The 24,200-nt window shown below is 33.2% G+C and overlaps 1 protein-coding gene across 1 annotated transcript in view; it reads left to right on the top strand.

Annotated features, from left to right (window-relative positions):
- Window positions 1-24,200, top strand: part of LOC140842921 (probable U3 small nucleolar RNA-associated protein 11) — a 185,619-nt gene that overhangs the window by 17,276 nt on the left and 144,143 nt on the right. The window lies entirely within an intron of this gene.

The raw sequence follows: 24,200 nt of genomic DNA, 5'->3' as shown, positions 1-24,200 counted from the left end.
ATCATATGATAATTATAGACGAACCACAAATTTTATAAAAATAGGCTTTGGCGATATTTTTTATTAAACAAAATAAAATATTTTATCATTTGTTTGAGCTGATTTTTGTTACATAAAAATTAGATAATGACAATAAATTTAATTACTTCATCGCTCTTAATGTTTAATAATAATAATATCATTGTGCATGCAATTATTTGATTAGAGTTTTATAAAATTTTATATTAAACTATGAAGATTGATATTGAAAATATTAATGATTCTTTTGTTATAGTTTGGAATTATTATTTAGATAATGAAAAGGGTAAGGCGACGGTTTTAACGAAGGTTTCGTGATCCGTCACCGGAGGATGCGTCACATTCTATAAGCGACGGTTTTTCAACTCCCGTCGCATATAGCGACGGTTCTTTGGAAGAAGACCGTCGCTATTTTTGCGACAGTTTTAAGAAACCGTCGTTAATATTAAGCGACAGTTTATACAAAACCGTCGTTAATATTAGCCACGGTTTTAAAAACTCGTCGCTATATTTAGCGACGATTTTGTAAAATCCGTCGCTATATTTATCGGCGATTTTTAAAAAAATCGCCGTTTAAGAAGCGACGATGTTTATCCATAAAATCCATAAAAAATAACTACTACGCAAAAATTAAAATTATGTATTAAATTTTCTGTAAAAAAAAAACTTTAAAACCTGATTTGCGCGAAGATATGCAGCTTCACGTAACGCTGGAAGATCGCACTGACGAGTAAATCTACGAAATAAGTAGGAAAAAATGTTAGTACAAAATAAAAAAATCAAAACTTCGAAATATTTGATAGAGTTTCGCAACTACCTGAGATAGATGAAAAATCGTTCAAGGAAATGTTCGCGAACCTCGGTATATATAGAATCATAGCGACGGTTTTTGCCCAAACGGTCGATATATTGCGACTGGTTTTTCGAAAACCGTCGCTTTTAACAAAACCGTCTCTATAATAGCTACGGTTTGGCATATACCGTCGCCGATCTAGATCAACGACGGTTTGTTCATAACCGTCGCGAATCTAGATGGGCGACGGTTGATGCATAACTGTCGCTATTATTGCGACGGTTAGCTTGAACCGTCGCTATTTTATGAAAACCGTTGCTTATCAAATTAAGCGACGGTTTATGTAAACTGTCGCTCTATAGCAACTGTTTGATAAAACCCGTCGTCTTTAAAATTAAGCGACGGTTGATTGAAAACGGTCGCTAACATAGCGACGGTAGAATACAAGACCGTCGCACATGGGCGACGGTTTGTGGAATTGTCGCAATATTAGCGACGGTTGATGAAAAACCGTCGCTACGCCTTCCATTTTTTTGTAGTGAACCGCGCTATGAATGACAGTTGTAAGTTTATCCACTCTCAAATCCAAATCACGTTCTAATAACTTCACTACTCTATTCTTCAATTCTAAAGCCATCAATTTTTGTTCCTGAAGTATCAATCAATATCTCATCCAATAATCGGACAACATAAATCTGCAATGGCTTATAAAAAAACATGGTCTGAATCTCTTTCAGCCGATACAAGATCATTTTCCACGAACTTAGGAATCTCTTTATTCGTTTTAATAGTAATTCTTGAACTTCCTTATCAAACCCATTAAAGTAAACATTGATCAACATCGAACTCAAGTCAGATTCTTGAGGCAGACCCCTGCCTAAACAAACGCCACCCAATTCAATGTTGACTATCATACATTCAAACAACTTTTTTATCAAATCTAGAAATGCCTTATCTTCAATTTTCTCGCCCAGTATCAAAAACAACTTATCAATATGGCCAGAACTAAATAATTCACGATCAAATTTAACAATAAATCACCAACTTGGGTTCACCACCGAATTCTTTAAATACCAAATCGATGTGTGGCGGCCCAAGCTTGCTCGCTTGTCATAGCAAAAGGTAGCAAACCTAAAAACTTATGCATAAACCATAAAACTTGTTTGAACTCTCTCCAAAGTAACTCTTTTATTACACATATATCTAAATAGAACATATTTTTAAATGTTAGTTTTCTAAATATATATATATATATATAAAATTCAAAACAACACTCTATTTTCCCATTTTTTTTCTATTATATTTTTATGGAAAAGAATTTCGACAATGAAAATATAAGCTATAAACTTTACACACATTATTGTAGTTCTTCGCAGTGAAATTTGATGGATCTGACTGCTCTAATGGCAGAGTATTTTTGGGAACTTAAAGGCATGAAATATCACTATATCGGTAACTATATCTTTTTCATTATTTATAATATTATATTATTATTTTATATAATATAACAATTTTCAGTCACACCATAAATTTAACATGTGTTTTTCGATTCGATCACCGGTCCGGTTATGAAGGTGATCCTGTGAAAGCCCGTATTTCGTATTCATATTTTTTTTTGCGGAATTATTAAAATTTTTCTAAATAAATAAATAACTTGCTTCAAAATAAACATGTAAATAATTTCAACTTTAAAATAACAACGGAATGAATATTGTTTCAAATACCAACTTAAAAATAATCCAACATATTAAAACTGAGTTTAAACAAAATAAAAATGCATGAACTAAAACATGAGGTCCTCGGGTATACTACTGCTGCCCAAGATAGCTCACTGATCTACGCCCTCCATCTCGACCTCATCGGTACCTACAACAATCAAGTCTAGTGATTCTAAAGACTCAACATGTATATATCATGAATAACAAGTAAATATACAATAAAATCGCATGCAACGTAAAAATATGATATCGTAAAGCGTATGGTGAAAATCGTATCATGAGTAATTATATCTACGTGCATATCTGAAAATCATACGTAAAATCTTTGCTCCATAGAGCTCTATCATATCATATCATAATTTTCTTGTAGAGATTATTGTAGAACCCGTAAATTAGAATGCGTATAAGCCATGCATAATTCTAGTATTTAAAATTAAAATGATTTTTATTGTATGAGTATTTAAATTCTTCTCTTTAAATTTATTTATTTTACGCAGTAGTTTAATTGTTATCTTTTCAGTAAAATAAGTGAGGCCAGACTGGAGATGGAGTATTGAGATAAGTTAATAAAGAATTATTTAAGAAGTGGTAATTTAGCATATTAGTAAATATATTTTAAAAAAAATTGACATGCATGCAAGTTATTAAATTCTTTGGTATTTTATTAATTTGTTTTAAAGCATTAAATGCATGTTTATTTTATAAATTATGTGTTTAATTATTTTTATGCATTTTATGCATAATTCATGCATGATAGAAATTATTTCATGAAATTTTAAAGGTTTTTGAATTAAAGATTTTTAAGTTGCATTTCATGCTCGAACGAGCAACGGAGACTGGAGAATTTTCAAGAAAATTATTTTTATTACAAGATTAATTTTTATTAATTAATATAAGATGTTTTAAAGGTATTTTTCAAGAATTTGGATTTATTGGGTACTTTACCCGCAGCGGTGTGAAACTTTTATCGATTCGGGGAACTTTTTGAGTGTTCGGCGAATATTTTCAAAAGCTTTCCAACACGAATTATTTTTCGGGAATGCGTTTGGACTTAATGGGACTATGTTTAAGCTTGTGGGGCTTAAACGCTTTTTAAAACCTTTAAGATGCAATTTGTGACCCATTAACTAATTAATATCCATATAATTAGACCTCTAATCACCCATTTAACCCTAAACCTAATCTTTTACTCCCCAACCAGCCGACACCCTTCTGAATTCATTCGGCTTGAGGACCCATCGGTTTCACCATTTGCAACTAGAGATCCCCATCGGTTTTGTCTTGTTCTTGCTCCTCCAATCTTAAGGCACGCATTTGTACCTTTATTTCTGCATCATCCAAGCCTTATACTATCGTGTGTATGTATATGTATGAGGGTTTTTCGATCTAGCCATGTGCAGGGGAGTATTCATCTTTTTTTTTTCAAATACATGCATCATGGGTTCACTACTCACGTTTTCTGTAATCTGTGTTGTAAAGGAGCTGCTGGTGTAGTGTTTCAGAGTCGTTTCTGTCAAGGGTTCCAGTAGTGTAGCTGCTGGAGGCGTGGTTGGTCGAGAGGGTGAGAATACATGCTGGATCGGTGAGCTTGGAAGGGTATTGGGTAGATCGTTAGTTGGGGAGAGAGGCCACCGCCGTCAGCGTTATTCCAGTCGTTGGATATGCCCCTGAGGGGTATGAACCACGACCTGGGAGAGCTCTAACCCCTCTGGTCCGAACTTTCGAGCAAGCACGATCGAACCTAGCTTGAGGGAACTCGCGCTGTTGGCGTTACTGCTTCTAGCATGTAGGCGGGTAGTGCAGGCTGTATGGGGCTGGGTTCTTGGTGCAGGTAGAATCCTTGGGGTCTGGTCTAAGTCCAAAATAGGCTGGCTAGGTGTAATGCCCGAAAATTTGATTAGTGTAATATGATATGATTTATTGATTAATTGACATAATTGAGGTTATAGGAACTCAAATGACGAAGCCGGGCGTTGGTTTATTTTAAGCCAAGATGTTGAACCGAACATCTCAAGATGTTAGGCCGAACATCTCGCGCCCGAGCGGTAGAAATGCACCGCCCGAGCGCGATTGTTTAATTGCCGAGGGCCGAGAATTGCTCGCCCGGGCGGAAACTTTTGACCGCCCGAGCGCCAGGAGATATTCGGCTGAGTATCTCGATGCAGATTAAAAATCGGCCACGTATCTCCTGCATGCAATTGAGATATATATTGTAGTCTTCTTCAGATGTTCAGCCGAGGAACTGAGAAAAGGTCTCAAATTTTCTTCGTACACTAAATTGGTGATTTTGGAAATCTTTCCGTCAGATTTTGAATCCGACTTCAGTACCGTGTTCCTATCGACGTAAGCTACAACTGGACGTAAGTTTTGCTACGTTTTGATATGATTTGAAATTATGATATTGTCAGAATTGAATGGAACTCATATATGATGTTCTTGGCATGTTAGACATCGTATAATTGAAACCGGACTGAGGAACAGATACCATATGAAATTGTTATGGTTTTCGGAGTAGTTTGGAATTGATTTGATATCAGAATTGAGTTGTTATTGATTATGAGATATTAGAATTGATATCTGACTGATATGATAGGGCTGGATATATTGAGACTATGTCGTTATGTTGTTGAAACAGAATTTGATTGAATTCTGATTATATCCAGTAGTACTTGAGTGGTGTATTGATACCGTACCCTCGATATTGTTATTGTCAGACTGAGTATTGACAGGCTTGGGGTTCGAGACTTCGACAGAGCCAGAGTATCAGAAAGAAAGGTATAAACTAATGTTGTGTTGGGATTGCACAACTCGAGTGAGGTTTGACTCGAGTTTCCCTAAATCACATACTTTCATTTATTGCATTGATATTTGCAATTGATGAGACTTATGATTGCAGTCTATTGATTTATAGCTACTGTATGATAAGATTGATATTTGTAGTCTATTGATTTATAGCCACTGCATGTAATGACTGCTGATTCGCTAGTCATCGACTGATTTGTTAGATACTGAATGCATGTATTGAGTACTGAGTCGTTGAGTCATGGGCTGATTCGCCTAGTCACCGGCTGATTCGTCTGGTTATTGACTGATTCGTCGATTCATAGGCTGATTCGCCTAGTCACCGGCTGATTCGTCTGGTTATAGACTGATTCGTCTATTTATTGGCTGATTCGCCTAATTATAGCTGATTCGCTTAATTCTTGACTGATTTGTCAATTCTGCGGCTGATTCGCCCAGATACCGATATATGAATTATATCGATGCCGTTTAGGGATTGATTCATTCCTATCGACTGAGATTCGATATAATTACCTATATCCAAACATCGGGATCCCTAGGATAGAGTTGAGTCGAGTCTGAGACGACGCGTTGTTTGAGTCGAGTCTGAGTCTGAGTGTGATTCATTGCTTGACATTGATTTATGTTTCTGAGTTGATACATATTATGAATATTTGTTATATGCTTTTATATATGTTTTTATATGATTGCATGTGTAAATTGTTTATACTGGGATATTCATATCTCACCGGAGTTATCCGGCTGTTGTCTTGTTTTGTATGTGTGCATGACAACAGATGAGACTGGATCAGGGTCAAGAAGAGGATGAGTGAAGATTAGATAGCGTGGAGATCCGGGCTTTGAAGAAACATAGGATTCAGCACTGATATGTAGTTGAACCTAGTTGAATCTTGTAGAAAACCCAAGATTTGTATGTTCATGTTTAATATGTAATTTGAGTAAATTACATTACGTTTCCGCTTTGTATTTTAAAAAAAAAAATATTTAGACCCTGTTTTACTAAATTGATTAATTAGTCCCAATGATGATTAAGAACTTGATTAGCGTCCGGGTCCCCACACTAGGGGCTGGAGCCATCGGCTTGAGTGTAAGAGTGGGGTTTGTGTTCTAGTGTTTTGGTTAGAGGTGAGGGGCGAGCTGCTGGATCTTTCAGCGGCTGCCCACGGAGATTCGAATGCCTTAAAAAGCTGGGTTTTGGTTTCTTTAGAGTCCTTTAAGTGTTTTTAAGTCACGGTTTAAGTTTGGTAAAATTTTGGTTAAGTTTCGGGTCGATCCGGGCTAAAGACGGGACCTCGGTCCAAGTTTTAAAGCGAATTGATTAAGTTTGAGTTTGGGCTCGAGTTTACGTCTAGGAATACTTTTAAATATTTTTTGGATTATTTTAAGGAGTTTGATAAGCTTTGGGTCAATTTTATAGGTCCAGGGTGAAACGATAATTTTCGGGTTTTCAGGGGCAAAATGGTCATTTTGTAGCCGAGGTGAGATTTTGGTCCTAGCAGCGCCCTGAGCACAAATCATGATATTTTTTAATGTTCATGCATCACGTTTACGATTTTTATGCTATTATAATAATTATGGTGCATGCTTGATTTAAAGGAAATAAGAGAGAAAAAATGAGAAAGTGAAGAGCACTCCGTCTCCGCCGCCCGCGTCGTTATTTCGTTTGTTTTCTGTCAAAACAAACCAAGACATGTTTATATCTTCTTTCACTCTTCAATCAAGCCATATAGGTATTTTTAAATATCGCAAGTACATGATTTTAATACAAGAAGATCGAAATTGTTCATATTTAATGATGTTATTTAATTATATCACGTGCAAAATATTCATTTTGAGATTTATGCGATATTGTTTGTGGTCACTTTACTATCCTGGGAGTATTATTTCACCCGCTCGTCAGTTACCGGTCCGGTCACCAGTTACCGGTCAGTTTAGTTCAGTTCCGGTCGTCAGTTACCGGTCCGGTCGTCAGTTACCGGTTAGTTTCACCCGGTCGCCAGTTACCGGTCAGTTCCCGGTCGTCAGTTACCGATCCGGTCGCCAGTTATCGGTCAGTTCAGTTCAGGGATGATAAACATAAAAATTGTACATTAATTAAATGTTTTATAATATAAATATATAGTTTTTGTTTTATTAAATTTTTAAATATTATATGTTTTATAATAAATTGTATAAAATATAAGTTGTTGTGTAATTATAAGTTTTTACTATTTTTACAGGTTCGATAAAACAAGAATAACCTTGGCGTTGCAAATGGGATTAAGATGATTCTTGGACCTGTAGAAAGTTGATGTTAATATCTACAATATTGGTGGCAAGCATGAGATAAAAATCCTCTCACAATTGGGATCAAATTAAGCAACAATTAAAGTTACCGAAGGAGTGGCAGTTTTACCATGCTCTAGTATTTTGACCATATCTCTCAAACTACTTGGTCAAATATTCTGAAAAAAATACCACAACTAGACAACTCAATTATCCACATGTTTCATTTTATGTGAAGAAGAAAATTCGGAGAAGATGCTTGTCAAAAGTGATGTGCAATATAATATTAATTTCTTGGAACACCAATGAAGACTTATGTGTAAAAAATAATACTTTATTTGTGGTTGTCTCCCCAAATTTGGCTATAAATAGGGGTGCATTGTAATGTATTGAGATATCCCTCATTCTATGAACAAATCTTTGAGTTCATAATATTTCTCTCTATATTTTTCTTTTATTTCTTCATTTAAATATAATTAGCATGTTAATTTCATATTCAAAGTTTTACACTTTGAATAATGAATAGCTAACTTCCTAAAGTTGAGATGATAAGGTGAAGCTCTTGGCATGATAATAAGGTTATTATAAGGTAAGAATCTATGTTTTATATTATTTAATCATTATTTATTGTTTATGTTATATTTATTTCTTTAAGCATTTTTATACCCTACTTATAAGTGGGAGTTTTGATTTATTGTTGCTATATGTTACACTAAATTCTTGGAACCATTTAAATGTTAGTTTGGTATTACCAACCATTTAAAATGGATGCCTTGAGTTATTATATATAAATATATTATAATATTAAATTCTTGGAACCATTTAAATGTTAGTTTGGTTTTACCAACCATTTAACTTGGATTCCTTGATTTATTATATATGAATATATTATAGTATTAATTTATTGGTACCATTTAAATGTTTGTTTGGTTTTACCAACCATTTAAAGTGGGAACCTTGATTTAGTGTTTACAAATATATATAGCACAATAAATACTTGACCACATTTATAAGTTTTGGTATATATTATGTACTTATAAGATTATAATTTATAACATAATATAAATATGATTATTTAATATATTGGAACCATTTTATTAAGTGGATTTCAATATTGTTCGTTAATGTTAACTTTATTAAAATACCAAGAGTGGATCCTTTAATCTCAACTACTTAAATTTAAATTTGAACAATTAAAATTTACCCATTAAAGATTCAATTAAAATTAAAAAGAAACAAAAACAAAAACAAAAAGACATTGTAGTGGACTTGTAATTACCTTAGCTTCCCTGTGGATACGATATTCGGACTCACCGAATTATACTACTTGTGGACAACCTGCTCTTGGGAGTGCAACAATCAAAGTCGCAACAAGTTTTTGGCGCCGTTGCCGGGGAAGTATAATTTAATTTCAAGTCTATTTAATATTGTTTAAAGTTTATTTTTCTTTTTATTGCTTTTGTGTGTTTTTTTTTCTTTTTGTTTTGCATTTGCATGAGCATTTGGTCACGTACACTTAGTGGTCGACTCATTCGAAATAACCCTTTATTTTTACAAAACATGGCGGAAGAACCCATCCAAGAAAATGAAGATGAAATTCAATCTCAACATGATCATGATAGACGAAGAACACTTAGAGATCACATGAATCCTACACGTACTAGTGCACCTTCATGTCTAGTTTTTCCCCCTGATGCATCTCATTTCAATTTTAAGCCTGGTATTATCCAACTTTTACCCAACTTTCATGGCTTAGATTCTGAAAATCCATACATGCATTTACGAGAGTTTGAAGAAGTTTGCAACACATATAATGATCTAAATTGTAGCATGAACACCATTCGCCTTAAGCTTTTTCCTTTTTCTTTAAAAGATAAAGCTAAAACTTGGCTACAAAATCTTAGATCGGGATCCATTCGAACTTGGGATGAATTGCAACAACAATTTTTGAAAAAGTTTTTTCCATCTCATAGAACAAATTCTTTCAAAAGGCAAATCATCACTTTCACTCAAAAACAAGGAGAAACTTTTTATCAGTGTTGGGATAGATACAAAGAATTGCTTAATCTTTGTCCACATCATGGTTTTGAAATTTGGAGAGTTGTTTCTCAATTTTATGAAGGCTTAACACCTAAAGATAGGCAAATGGTTGAATTTATGTGTAATGGAACATTTGAAGATAAAGATCCGAACGAGGCAATTGAGTATCTCGATTCATTAGCTGAAAATGCTCAAAATTGGGACACTATAGGTACAATCGAACCATCAAACAAGATTCAATCTCCTACATCTGGTGGAGGTATGTACACTCTCAAAGATGAACATGATCTTCAAGCTAGATTTACCTCTTTGGCAAGAAAAGTTGAGGCACTTGAATTGAAAAAGAATGGTCAATTAAAATCTGTTCAAGAAATTGTGTGTCACATCTGTGATACAAGTGATCATTTTACAAAAGATTGTCCCACTTTGCCCTCTTTTAAAGAATGTCTCCATGAGCAAGCCAATGTTTTGAACAATTTCAAAAGGCCAAATTTTGAACCATTTTCTCAAAATTACAATCCAGGTTGGCGAAATCATCCAAATTTTAGTTGGAGGAATGATAATGCTGCACAATTTCCGCAACCACATTTTCAAAATCAACAAAATTTTCAAAATTATGCACCTTATGTTCCTCCGCCGAAAAGAAATTTGGAAGATACATTGAATTCTTTCATTGCAAAGCAAGAGTCTATCAATACTCAAACTGCTCAAACCATGACAGACTTGAAAGATACTCTTGCTAAATTTGCATCTGCACTTAATGTTCATGAAAAAGGTAAATTTCCTTCACAACCTCTGCCTAATCCCAAGGATCATCATACACAAATTGGAACTTCTGGAACTCAACCGATGGATCAGGTAAAATCTGTTATTACCCTTCGAAGTGGTAAGGTTGTGGAAAAATCCATTCTTGAACCTTGTGAAGATGATGATAAATCAACTCCAAAGGGTAAGGAAGTGGAACCCATAACTTGCGAAGAGGAGGTTCAACAGACAGTGTCACCACCATTCCCTCATGCATTGAAAAATACAAAAAAATCAAATTTGAATTCTGATATATATGATATTTTTAAACAAGTAAAAGTTAATATTCCTTTATTAGATGCAATAAAACAGGTACCATCATATGCCAAATTTTTGAAAGACTTGTGCACTGTGAAAAGAAAATTGAATGTGAAAAAGAAAGCATTTTTAGCCGAACAAGTAAGTGCAATCATTCAAAATAATAATGCTTTGAAATACAAAGACCCTGGTTGTCCTACTATTTCGTGTATTATTGGAGAACGAAAGATTAAAAAAGCCTTGCTTGACCTTGGAGCTAGTGTGAATTTACTTCCATATTCAGTTTATCAAGAACTCAATCTAGGCGAGTTAAAACCTACTTCGGTAACACTTTTACTTGCTGATAGATCTGTTAAAGTGCCAAGAGGTATGGTAGAAGACGTGTTGGTCCAAGTTGATAACTTTGTATATCCTGTCGATTTCATAGTTTTAGATACACAACCTATTGAAGCTTGTAATGCAATTCCTGTAATTTTAGGTCGTCCATTTTTAGCAACTTCTAATGCTCTTATAAATTGCAGGAATGGAATAATGAAGTTGTCATTTGGTAACATGACCTTGGATCTCAATGTTTTTAATCTTTGTAAGCAACCACATGACAAAGGAGATGAAAGTGAAGATGAAAATCTTATTGAAACTCTTGTGGAAGAAAACATTCAAGAAGGGAGTACTCGTGATCAATTAGATATTTGTTCAATTGAAACTGTTAAAGAAAATATTGAAATTGATCTTGACGATTTTTTCAGGTATCACTCGTTACCAGGATCAGAGAAAGAATTTGATGAAAAATATGAGAACAAAGACGAACCACCAGTATTGGAGTTAAAACCCTTGCCAAAAGAATTGAAGTATGCATTTCTTGGAGAAGATGAAACATATCCGGTGGTAATTTCTTCCAAACTCTCAAGTAATCAAGAAGGTAAATTAGTTGATATGCTTAAAAGACATAAAAATGCAATTGGTTGGACACTAAAAGATCTTAAGGGCATTAATCCACTAATTTGCACACACAAAATTCACTTAGAAGAAAATGCAAAAACATCTCAACAACCACAAAGGAGATTAAATCCACACATGAAAGATGTTGTGAAAACTGAAGTTCTCAAACTACTTGATGTTGGAATTATCTACCCTATTTCTGATAGTAAGTGTGTAAGCCCAACACAAGTAGTTCCAAAAAAATCTGGCATCACAGTGATAAAAAATGAAAAAGGTGAATTGTTAACAAGTCGAGTCCCATCTAGTTGGCGGATGTGTATTGATTATAGAAAATTAAATGACGCCACTAGAAAAGATCATTTTCCATTACCATTTTTGGATCAAATTTTAGAAAGAGTAGCAGGTCATCCCTACTACTGTTTTCTTGACGGATATTCAGGCTATTATCAAATTCCCATTGCACTCGAAGATCAAGAAAAAACTACATTCACATGTCCTTTTGGAACATTTGCATTCAGAAGGATGCCATTTGGTTTATGCAATGCCCCAGCAACATTTCAAAGATGTATGCTAAGCATTTTCTGCGACATGGTTGAAAATTGTTTGGAAATTTTTATGGATGATTTAACTGTTTTTGGGAATACATTTGATAATTGTCTTGAAAATTTGGAAAAAGTTTTAAAAAGATGCGAGGAAAAAGGTCTTATTTTAAATTGGGAAAAATGTCATTACATGATTACTTCTGGAATTGTTTTGGGACATGTCGTGTCATCTCATGGAATTGAAGTCGATAAAGCAAAAGTTGATGTCATTGCCAATTTACCCCCTCCAAAAACCATTAAAGAAATTCGCTCATTTTTGGGACATGCTGGATTTTATAGGAGGTTTATAAAGGACTTTAGTTTAATCTCTAAACCCATTTGTAACCTCTTAACAAAAGACAGTGCATTTGAGTGGACTCAAGAATGTCAAAATGCTTTTGATAAAATCATTCGACATTTAACATCAGCTCCTATCATGCAACCTCCTGATTGGTCTTTACCATTTGAAATCATGTGCGATGCGAGTGATTATGCAGTCGGTGCAGTATTGGGTCAAAGAAGAAACGGTAAGCCTTATGTGATATATTATGCAAGTAGAACTTTAAACAATGCTCAAATGAATTACTCCACAACTGAAAAAGAGCTACTTGCTGTAATATTTGCATTAGATAAATTTCGTTCTTATTTGATTGGATCAACAACTATCGTGTTTACTGATCATTCTGCTATTAGATATTTGTTGACCAAACAGGATGCAAAGCCACGACTGATACGATGGATTTTGTTGCTCCAAGAATTTGACATTGTAATCAAAGATAAAAAAGGAACCGAGAATGTCGTAGCCGATCATTTATCGAGACTAGTAACAGGATCATCTTTTGAAATGACACCAATTAACGATAATTTTCCTGATGAACATCTATTTTCAGTTACTACTACACCTTGGTTTGCTAACATAGTAAATTTTCTTGTGACAGGAAAAATGCCACCGCAATGGAGTTCCCAAGATAAAAGAAAATTTTTGAATGAGGTAAAAAACTTTTATTGGGATGATCCGTATCTGTTCAAGTATTGTCCGGATCAAATTTTTCGACGTTGCATACCCGACAATGAGGTAAGTAGTGTCATTAAATTTTGTCATTCAGAAGCATGCGGGGGACATTTTTCTTCAAAGAAAACAGCTGCAAAAATCTTGCAGTGTGGATTTTATTGGCCCACTTTGTTTAAAGACACCCACGAAATCTGCAAGATCTGTGAAAATTGTCAAAAATTGGGTGCGATTTCAAAAAGAAACATGATGCCTTTGAATCCTATCATTGAAATTGAAATATTTGATTGTTGGGGAATAGATTTTATGGGACCTTTTCCACCGTCGTTTGGATACTTGTATATTTTAGTTGCAGTTGATTATGTTTCCAAATGGATAGAGGCAATTCCATGTCGAACAAATGATCATAAAATCGTCATCAAATTTTTGAAAGAAAATATTTTTAGTAGATTCGGAATTCCTCGAGCTATGATAAGTGATGGGGGAACTCACTTTGTTAATAAACCATTTGCTTCATTAATGAAAAAATATGGTATTACTCACAAAGTAACAACTCCTTATCATCCTCAAACAAATGGACAAGTTGAATTAGCTAATAGGGAGATAAAGCAAATTTTGGAAAAAACTGTTAACTCAAATAGAAAAGACTGGTCTCTGCGACTTAATGATGCACTGTGGGCATATCGAACAGCTTTTAAAACATCATTGAATATGTCTCCCTATAGGTTGGTTTATGGAAAACATTGTCATTTGCCTGTGGAATTGGAACATAAAGCTTATTGGGCGATAAAAACTTTAAATTCAAGCATGGATGATGCCAACAAATTGCGTAAATTGCAACTTAATGAACTTGATGAACTCAGAAATGATGCGTATGAGAATTCAAGGATTTATAAAGCAAAAATCAAATCATTTCATGATAAAACAATTCTTAGAAAATCTTTTGAGATTGGTAAAAAAGTTTTGCTTTATAATTCTCGACTTCACATATTCCCAGGAAAATTACGATCAAGATGGACAGGCCCATATGTTATAAAGCATGTGTATCCTTATGGAGCTGTGGATATTGAAAATCCTAAAAATGGTGATGTTTTTAAAGTGAATGGACAAAGGCTTAAACCATTTTTGGAAAATGAAATCTTTCAAGAAGAGTTTATTTCCCTTTCTGATCCTTGATTTTTTTTTGTGTTGCATTTGATTATTGTTTGTTTTTATTTCAGGTTTTCTTAATCTTTTTATTTTCCCGGTTAAATGGCGGATAACGGTACTCCGTGACTCTCATAGTCGGTTAAATCAGTTTCCCACAATTGCTGATACAAAAATTTTAAAAAAAAAAAAAATCATTTCTTTTCTTTTCAAAATGGATGAAATTCTCTCAAAAATTTGTAAATATTTTCCCTCTGTTTCTGAAAATGTTCTAAGAAAAATTTATGCAGGAAGGTGTGAAAGATTGAGATTACTAATGCAAAAAGGAATTCCAGAAGATATTCGTCTTGTAATAGAAGCTAAGGTCCGATTAGGAGGAGAAGTTCCACAATCATGGCTTATTCGGTATTTGCCTGGATTAGGAAAAAGCACTTATGCAAAAAAACGAAGGGCCAAAAGTTTAGGGGTTTGTCATAAGTGTGCAAGATGGACTTGTGACAAACGATGCAGATCTTTGGGATGTGTTTCCAATAACAGAGAAGATAAAATTGATTTCATTAAGAATGGGCTGAGTAAGGAGTCTTTAGATAACATCTTATTGACTCTTGAGACGCATTCTAGTGGACATGTGCATATTGAACTTCTCCGTTTATGGAAACAATTTCAAGATGAGCGTCATAGTCTTGGGAATCTGACTAAAAAAGACCCTGTTTGCCAATTTATAAGAAAATTGGATGGGAAGCATATCCTCGACTCATAGAAGGCGTTGAAGCCGTTTCTGGACGTAAAACCAGAGGAAAATTGTGAGCCACAATCACACTACTGTTTATAAGCATGTGTGTCATTATTTTTTTACTATTTATTCTGTTTACAGCTGTGACCCATAGTTTTGTCATGATAACATATTACCCCTATAAAATCTCTCATCTTTCTTTCTACTTTCGCAGAAAAAAAAAGGAAAGTAAAAACATGACTGGATCCTCTGCACAAACATTGAAAAATATTTGTGTATTTTGTGGGTCGAGTCCTGGAAAAAATGAAGTGTTTGTAGAAGCAGCGAATAATCTTGGAAAGATATTGGCTGAGAGAAAAATTCACTTGGTATATGGGGGAGGTAATATTGGGTTAATGGGATCTGTTTCAACATCTGCTCATCTTGGAGGTAGTCAGGTATTGGGTATTATTCCTATAGCTTTAGCTGAAGGAAATATTACAGGTGTTACGATTGGGGAGGAATTAAAAGTTTCTTCTATGTATGAAAGAATCACTCAAATGATTGAAAATTCTGATGCTTTTATCGCACTACCAGGTGGTTTTGGTACATTAGAAGAAATTTTTCACACTGTTTCTTGGGCACAACTTAATATCCATAATAAACCCGTGGGCTTGTTGAATATCAATAATTATTATGACAGTTTGTTGACATTTCTTGATAAAGCTGTGGAACAGAATTTCATTTCAGAAAATTCACGACGGATGCTCATCTGTGCTTCGACTGCCGATCAATTAATTGATGATTTGGAAGCTTTTGTTCATAAGCCTGATCCGAAGATAACAAAGATCAATTGGTCGCAATCAAGCAGTAAGAAAAGGAAGTTGGATCATTGATTCAAAAGTCGTGGATTGGTTTGCGTTTGTTTCAGTTTGTTATCTTCAATAAAGTTCCAGGTGATATCTCTTTCATTATGTACTCTTTATTAATAGCTATTTTGACATTAGGGACAATGTCATATTCTGATTGGGGGGAGAACACATATAAAAAAAAAAAAACAAATTTAAAAAAAAATTAAATATTATTTTAAAATAAAACCATGTTTATTGTTTGTACCTTAGTAATTTTTTGCAAAAATGTCATACATTACATATTTGAAAGATTTAAATTAGAACATGCATTAATCTATTTAAGAATGTTTAAATTTTATTTGAAAAAAGGTCATTTTTAATATTCTGATCAATATAAAAATATGATTTATGAAATCTTTTTGAGTGATTAACCATTGTGATAAAATTAGGTAGTAAAGTATATGGCCCAAGATATACCTTATAAGAGTGCCTAAAATTTTTGAACTCACACATATTTTGTGAGTGAGTGGAGAGGACTGAGAAAACAGCTTTCGAGCCTTTATTGATCATGAGAGAGACTATCTATTGTTTAGATCTTGAGTTCTTATTTTGAAAAAAAAAAAAAAAATATATATTTCCTGAAAAAAAAAAAGAAAAAAAAAAGAAAAATACAAAAAGAAAGATGTTGAAGATCTATGTAATTTTTAAGTTATATGCTGCGACCCATTTTTCTCTCATAAGAATAAAAAAAAAATAAAATAAAATAAAAAAAGAAAGAGAGAAATACATTGTACAAATTAAATAAATATGTGGTCAAAAAGCATAAACTTAGTCTGATTCCATGATGTAAAAAAAAAAAAAAAAAAAAAAAAATCAGGAAAATAAAATATAATAAGAACAACTGGATTTTAAATCAATTGATTTTCTATCTTTTGATTAGTTTGGCTCGTTTGTCTGTCTGCATTCTGTAAACCATTTTTCTGAGCATTTATCTGTATTCCAACTCCATGAGAGAAATCGTTGCCATAAATTGAAACATTTATTAACCTGTGAGGATATGGAGTTGAGACTCTTACTAGGAATTTCTGAAGGCCGTGTACATTTAACTACCTAAAATAAGCTTTGAATTAATCATCTCAAATTATTTCATAAATTATAATTATGATGATCTTGATATAACTTTGACAGTTTTCAAATTTTATTTAAACACTTAGATAGTTCTGATTACATTTCTATTTAAATTAATCAATATGTTTTGTATTGCTATTAACGCTTAAATTGCTAGGGACTAGCAATAAGCTGGTTGGGAGGTGTGATAAACATAAAAATTGTACATTAATTAAATGTTTTATAATATAAATATATAGTTTTTGTTTTATTAAATTTTTAAATATTATATGTTTTATAATAAATTGTATAAAATATAAGTTGTTGTGTAATTATAAGTTTTTACTATTTTTACAGGTTCGATAAAACAAGAATAACCTTGGCGTTGCAAATGGGATTAAGATGATTCTTGGACCTGTAGAAAGTTGATGTTAATATCTACAATATTGGTGGCAAGCATGAGATAAAAATCCTCTCACAATTGGGATCAAATTAAGCAACAATTAAAGTTACCGAAGGAGTGGCAGTTTTACCATGCTCTAGTATTTTGACCATATCTCTCAAACTACTTGGTCAAATATTCTGAAAAAAATACCACAACTAGACAACTCAATTATCCACATGTTTCATTTTATGTGAAGAAGAAAATTCGGAGAAGATGCTTGTCAAAAGTGATGTGCAATATAATATTAATTTCTTGGAACACCAATGAAGACTTATGTGTAAAAAATAATACTTTATTTGTGGTTGTCTCCCCAAATTTGGCTATAAATAGGGGTGCATTGTAATGTATTGAGATATCCCTCATTCTATGAACAAATCTTTGAGTTCATAATATTTCTCTCTATATTTTTCTTTTATTTCTTCATTTAAATATAATTAGCATGTTAATTTCATATTCAAAGTTTTACACTTTGAATAATGAATAGCTAACTTCCTAAAGTTGAGATGATAAGGTGAAGCTCTTGGCATGATAATAAGGTTATTATAAGGTAAGAATCTATGTTTTATATTATTTAATCATTATTTATTGTTTATGTTATATTTATTTCTTTAAGCATTTTTATACCCTACTTATAAGTGGGAGTTTTGATTTATTGTTGCTATATGTTACACTAAATTCTTGGAACCATTTAAATGTTAGTTTGGTATTACCAACCATTTAAAATGGATGCCTTGAGTTATTATATATAAATATATTATAATATTAAATTCTTGGAACCATTTAAATGTTAGTTTGGTTTTACCAACCATTTAACTTGGATTCCTTGATTTATTATATATGAATATATTATAGTATTAATTTATTGGTACCATTTAAATGTTTGTTTGGTTTTACCAACCATTTAAAGTGGGAACCTTGATTTAGTGTTTACAAATATATATAGCACAATAAATACTTGACCACATTTATAAGTTTTGGTATATATTATGTACTTATAAGATTATAATTTATAACATAATATAAATATGATTATTTAATATATTGGAACCATTTTATTAAGTGGATTTCAATATTGTTCGTTAATGTTAACTTTATTAAAATACCAAGAGTGGATCCTTTAATCTCAACTACTTAAATTTAAATTTGAACAATTAAAATTTACCCATTAAAGATTCAATTAAAATTAAAAAGAAACAAAAACAAAAACAAAAAGACATTGTAGTGGACTTGTAATTACCTTAGCTTCCCTGTGGATACGATATTCGGACTCACCGAATTATACTACTTGTGGACAACCTGCTCTTGGGAGTGCAACAATCAAAGTCGCAACAAGGGACCACTTGCGTAGACCATAATCTCAACAGAAAATTTATGACATGCTATTTTATTACAGGGCTCCAAGGAGCAAACATTTTCACTATGATTTTCAGTTCAGTTATGCACATATTATAATTGCTCATGATAAGTTATTTTCACATTATGCCTCATGACATGATATTTTTATCCCATGCAAAATTTTACTATATTATTTACTCGTTATTTACGATATATGCATGCTGAGTCTTTAGGCTCACTAGACTTGATTGTTGTAGGTACTGATGATGTCGGGGCCGAGGACGGGGACCAGTGAGCTAGCTTGGGTCGGCAGTAGTGGCACCCGAGGAACTCATTTACAGCACTTGCCATTTTTATGATCAAACATTTTTTTTCCAGTTGTTGGATACTTTAACTTGTTATTTTGGCGAGTAATAATTTCTTCCGCTGCAAATTTTGAACATTAAACTTGATTAATCAATTTAGTTTGTGAAAAAGGCAATTTTGATTCGTTTAAAAAGAAAATTTTAAATTTTTTCGCAAATTTTCAAGAACGAATTTTCGGGCCTTTACAATAATGTTCTAAGCAAGTGGCCCATAACATAGCGTAAGCGCCTGATCAGACTAAACCACAGTATACTGGGCGGTAGAGATCAATCACAGCCCTTGGACTGGATGTCAGTACCCATCCATAATCATAAACCGGTCGTAAGTCACCGGGCGGAGAGGTCCTCGGTTGTTCCTACCGACTTCCAAACTCATAAGCATAAGGTGGCCACAAGACATATCGCATATATCTCAAAAATAAACATTTTATATTTTTATGCACGTAATATAATTATAATCTTAGTTTTACCGGATGAGTTGGATCGTTCCCAGGCTTGCTGCGACTTACTACTAATATGTGACACATGAAATAAATCGTAACTTGACAAAAGCTTAACCATAGAACCAAAACGAGACGATTCGGACCAACAACTTGATTTTTAACCATGGCTTCGTACCAACCTGAACCAACATTAAATCGACGTTTAACCATGATTAAAATACCTCAAACATACTGAAAATTACGCATAATAGCTGTAAAACACGAAAATAGGTGAAAGGAATCCAAAAACGTAAAACACTCTTTCGAGAGTCATTTTGGCACCTTTCGCCGTAAATTCTCGTACGACCTCTAAACTCGACCAAATAACAAACGGCCAAAACCATGACTTTTCTAACTTATTTAGGTACTTTCCAGTCCAAGGTCACGGGCTAAAAGCCAACCAAGGACTCAAACCAACCTCAAAACCGAACAGCAAGTTGCTGTCAAATTACAGCAGCAACTATGGTGTTTGTTTTGCTCAATTTATGAAAATAATGACCATTGTGGCTTGCACCACCAACCAGAGACTCTTACCAACATCCTAAGGCATGTCTTGGACCATGGCTTAGGGCTAAAAGCCAACCACAAACAAAGCAAACACCTAGGACACTCACAGCTCAAAACCGAGAGAGCCACTTTATGTATAGTGTGATGAATTGCATTGTTCTCTTGCCTTTTATCATTCCAATGGCCATTTGAGCGACCATGGCTCGATCTAGACATGATGGAGTGTTGTATAAACAATGACCATGGGCTAGGAGCCAACCATCATCCATACAAACACTACAAACCGAAATCCCCTAGCACAGGAAATGAAAATTCGAAATGTGCACTTGTTTTGTGATTTAAAAATTTTGATGGATCCATGAACCAAGCTTGGAAAGGACACCTTGGTCACGTCCTAGACATGTTAAAGAAGTGTTCTAACCGTGGATACAGTCCCTAGGACACCAAGATTTGAATACACACCTTAACCATTCAAAGAACCAAAACCGAGACTCACTTCTGCACTTAAGAAAGATTTCACTGTCATTTCTGTATTTGTGAGGTTATGGATGAAAACCCATGGAGCAATAACACCCTAACACACTCTAAATTATGCCTAAAAGAATCCTTGAGTGCCTGGAATCGAGCAACCCCCTGTAAGCAACAAAGATCAGCAAACCGTGAAGTGGAAAAACAAGGGAGCTGAAAACATTCTGTACAGCTTATTGCTTGGAATGTTGCTGTCAATTTCGATTTATTGCTGGAATCATGCGTATATAATGGTTTAAAAATATCTATAGGACTTGATTGAAGAGAAAAGAAACAACATATACATGCCTGGAATTTGTTTTGAAGAAAACAAACCAATACAATTAATACTACGTGACGACACGGAGTTGGGTTCCTCTTCTTGTTTCAGCTGCTGTTCACGATTATTTTGCTGATGTTCTCTTCTGTAATTTCGAAGGTGAGGTTGTGGGGAATGTAGGTGAGGAATGTGAATGATTTAATATGTGTTAAAGGTGACATTATATGCCTTAAAATGAGAGTTACAAGTGAAGGAGTGGAAGGGATCACTTTGAATGGTTTTTCATTCCTCCTTGCTGGCCGATTCTTTTCCTCCCTTTTTCTGCATGATTTCGCTTATTTTCTAGCATGATGGGTTAAGGAAGAATCAAGGTGTATTATTGTATTTGAATTCACTAATAACTAATGGGTTAAGGTGAGAAATTGTATTCACCTTAAAGGCTATTTAAGGGTGGCTTGAATGGGATTTACTAAGCATTTGAATTTGCTTAAGGAGTTGATTAAATTTCTACTAATATTGCATGGTATAATGTTGATTAAGTCTTGTATTTTAAATTCTTAGTGTTTTAAATAACCATTTTATGTTTTAGTGAATTAACAAATTAAATTAGAATGAAATCTTGCATGGCATTGCATGGTTTAAAATTTAAGTATTTAAATGTTATGTTTAATTTCTTGACTATATTATACCTAGATTAATTTATCCCCACTTGTTTACATATTTTAATTTAAGCATTAATTAAATATTGAACCTAATAGGTTTAATAAATCCTAAAACATTCTTTTTCTTTAAATTAAATTATTCCTTGACTTAGATTAAATTTAGGAATATTTTTCTTATTATTAATCTTATTTCTAATTTCCAAACTCCGGTCCGTCCTCGCGTATTTAACTGAAAGGATAAAACTAAACTTTTGCATTTAAAATAAATAGCTATGACTTGTCAAATATCAAAATGAATTAGACCCTTCATATATATATATGTATGTATATATATATATATATATATATATATATATATATAAATCATTTTTAAATTTAAATAGTAATAATTATGCATGTCTTATACGTAGTCTGATTTTCGGGTCGTTACAATCTTCCCCCCTTAAATTGAATTTCGTCTCCGAAATTCGCTAATCCTCGATAATCCAAAAGTTTAGATTCTTAATTCTATTATCCCAACAATTCACGCTACCGCTGCGCTACTCTGATAAAAATTAAGTCATAGGCTGTCCTTACGTTTCTTCAATCCTAATTAGATTGCCTACCAAAAATCTCATTTGCGAATCGCAACTTAAAACGACTTATGGTAACTTAGCTTTACTTTACTATGACCTCGAATTCTGACTTTTCTCATCGTTCCCAATATTAGAATTGGTGGTTCAACCTTATCATGTCTTACCTTCCTTATACTATACCCGTAATGCTCAACGACCTATTACATTAGCATTTACGCAGTTCAACTTAAAGACTCTTAGCACCAAAGGTTACTGATCAATTTCTATCCTCGGTGATACACTTAAAAGTTAAATCTTATCTCTGCTCCATAACAAAATTAGTCTAAGATCCTTGAATCGAATCTTTATCTTACAGCCCAAACTTATATAACTTAACTATTTACGAGTATACCCCAAATATAAAATTGTTGCAAATCTTAAACCTTAAATAACGTTAATCCATAAAACCCAATTATACAACATCGACCTTCTACCAATATTTTAAAGCTCTTCAAGTCTCAATTATATGCTTAAACCATTTTCTTTCCAATTACAATATAGTTGAGGCCTAAGACTCTGGACTTTCCTCATTGAAACGAATGTCGCATTCTTAAGTATCGTCAATGCTTAATTAAGTCTAGTGTATAAAACTTAATAAGTTATCTCATGTTAGCGATAAACTTACTCTAATAATTCAACTTCGCTCATATCACCCATAGAGTTCTAAAATTCCCATATCAAGATTTCGGATTTCTTACTCAATTAAAATCTTAATGTTAGTTCATTGGTACTCTATGTTGAACGCCTCTGATTCTCTTTTTGTTTTTATTTCACCCAAAACTTATGTATGAATACCTATCTTATAAATCTTGAAATTCAAGCTTATGCAACCCAAATAATATTAGTTAGTATAACTCCAGCCCACATATCCGCTTAGTCCCAAATTTCTTAATGACTTTCAAAATTCCTCAAGATAAGGTGTCTAATTCAATTCTTACACGCGTCTATCGAGTAACCTAACCATCCATCATACTCAACTTTCTAGAAAAATCAAATTCCCCCAAAGGTATAATTCTAACTGTTAAGATCCTGGTTAAAACTTACGACACATCAAACTTAAATTCCCAAAAAATTTCGCTAACTCAATGTTTACTCTTATAACTTAGCTAACCGATAAATTTTTACTTTAACCTGTCGTCACTTTAAATTCTTAATTTGCCTCGACGTTATATCACCAACGCGTAAATTTTAAAGCTCAAGATTTATTCATCCTACAGTGTCCTTGATTGTCATTCCTTATAACATTATAATCCAGCTATTTCGAGGTTCTAATCATCTTTCCAAGCTTAAATTACCGAAAATTCTTATCATTTAAACCTTTCAATTCTCATCTCAAGAATTTTTTAATTTAAATCCCGAAAATTCCACAATTACCCATGAGTTCTCAGTATTCCCAATTTCATTTTATAGATTTCTCGTATCATAATGTTCAATAGCCTTAAGTTTATTAAACCCAAAATTAATTCCCATAACACGTCTTACATTTCTATAAATACTCAAAATCCCAAGTGTTCCTCAAAAGTTCGCATTTAATCCTTAAAAATTTTGAAAATTGCAATCTGGCCCTTACAGTTCTCCAAATTTACATTTTGGCCCAATAACTCTTCGAAATTTGCATTATTGTCCCCATAAAATTTTCCGTCTTTACCTCATTAAACTTTTAAATTCTCGAACTCAAAATTTAATCCCCAAAATTTGGTAAATTCGAAAATAGTCCCTTAAAATTTTGTTTTGCACTTAGGTCCTCAAATTATTAGTAATTACAATTAGGTCTTTAAAATTCTCAATTCCTGCAATTCAATCCTTAAATCCAACTATGTAGAGCATGCAACCTAAATAAATTCTCATAATTAATCTTACATTTTCATAGATACTTAAAATCCTCAAATTGTACATTTATAATCCTAAAGATTGTCGTAGTCTTCGAATCGCTATTGCTTATATGAAATCCTCAAAAATT

Source organism: Primulina eburnea, chromosome 10 (genome assembly GCF_022965805.1).
Source record: "Primulina eburnea isolate SZY01 chromosome 10, ASM2296580v1, whole genome shotgun sequence".
In the NCBI taxonomy this organism is placed as follows: Eukaryota; Viridiplantae; Streptophyta; class Magnoliopsida; order Lamiales; family Gesneriaceae; genus Primulina; species Primulina eburnea.
Note: the sequence above shows the minus strand (reverse complement) of the source record. Positions and strands in the feature narration are given on the sequence as shown.